The sequence below is a fragment of the Micropterus dolomieu genome, linkage group LG07 (assembly GCF_021292245.1).
Source record: "Micropterus dolomieu isolate WLL.071019.BEF.003 ecotype Adirondacks linkage group LG07, ASM2129224v1, whole genome shotgun sequence".
Taxonomy (NCBI): Eukaryota; Metazoa; Chordata; class Actinopteri; order Centrarchiformes; family Centrarchidae; genus Micropterus; species Micropterus dolomieu.
In genome coordinates, this window is record NC_060156.1 from 17,610,453 (window position 1) to 17,612,147 (window position 1,695).

Consider the following 1,695-nt stretch of genomic DNA (forward strand, 5'->3'; position numbering starts at 1 on the left):
ACTGCTCACCCCTCCCTTTGCAAGCGTGCAGGAGAAGCTAGGTGTCCGATACGTTCTATATGGCAATCTATAAGCTCTTATGCGCTCTTGTGCTAAATAATGCGTGTGGTCCTCTATTTGTCCAAATTTCACTTCTCCTACTACTACAACTTCTTCTTTGTCTTGTATGTATTCGAAATAGTGACAAAACACGCTCTGTAGAGTAGTTTGTTCGTTCAAGCTACTGTTAGAGTGACCATATTTTAGTTTTCAAAAAAGAGGACAGTGGGGGAAGGAGGCAGATGGATACTCGCAGTGGGTGAAAGGTTGGGACTGGGGGGATTCAGGTAATTGATGGCAGTGTGTATGGGAGGAGTCTATGTTATTGAAGTTTAATACTGTTTTGACACTGACACGTACATACCAGCTTTTATCATGGTAGGTTGCTTTCTTTCAATAAATCCTTGATTAGTCTCTAATGCTAAGCGCTAACCTGTAGCACCATGTCATCCTTTTTTTAATGTCCCACCCCATCCAGGCTGTGATTGGTCGGTTCACAAAAAGTGACATTAGTGAGCAACTTTATGGACATGCTTGGATAAAAAAAGCACCCAATCTTCTCCCTACTCCATCTCCGCTGGTGGAGAAAGCAGACAAGATTACCGCCAGCTTGTGAGTAGTGCCGGTTCTGGAAGAAAAAGTCCTGGTATGCCAAAGAGTAAAATGTAATAATGACAGTACTGCTCAAAACAATGCAAAAATGCACACAATGAATGTCGGCTGTAGAAAGCATTTTGGGCGATTTAGTAATCCAGGCCGTACACATTTTTTGGGAAAAAAGAGGACATGTCCGGGAAATCGAGGATTTATGGTCACCCTAGCTACTGTAGTAACATGGCGTCGCAACATGGCGACGTCCATGTAAGAGGACCCACTGTGTATGTAGCAGCAGAAGACATTAGTCAAAATTTAGCTAATTTTAACTATTTTTTATACTGTTGGGTTGTTTAATCTATAAAAAGTAATATATAGGCCAAATGCACTATATTTTATAAAGTGAGCATATATTTTGTATTTAAAACCTTGAGTAAGTAACTAGTAACTATAGTGGAGTAACAAGTACAATATTTACCTCTGATTGTAGTGGAATAGAAGTATAAAGTGACATAAAAGGGAAATACTCAAGTTACGTGCAAGTACCTTAAAATTATACTTGAGTAAATTTCCACCACTGTATTCAGGTACACCTGTATGCCTATAAAATACTGCACAGAACAGCTGAAAAGATGAAAATCTAAGCTATACCAAAGGGTTTTTTTTAAAAAAAAAGGGGGGGGGGGGGATCACGACCACTACAAGAGGTCCTTGCACGTATAGTCATAAATGTGCACAAAAAAGATTTTGAGATTAACTGTCAGTAGATACAAACACACACACGACCAAACGCGTGATCCCCTCCAGACTTATGACTGGCGGAGGTAATAAACAAAAGCAGAATTATCCATAACATCATGCCAGGTTGTTGTTTTCTGGTTGGTAAACACTGAGTACATTTGGTGATAGTTCTGTATTACACTGCTCAAAAAAATAAAGGGAACACTAAAATAACACATCCTAGATCTGAATGAATGAAATAATCTCATTAAATACTCCTTTCTTTACATAGTTGAATGTGCTGACAACAAAATCACACAAAAACTATCAATGGAAATCAAA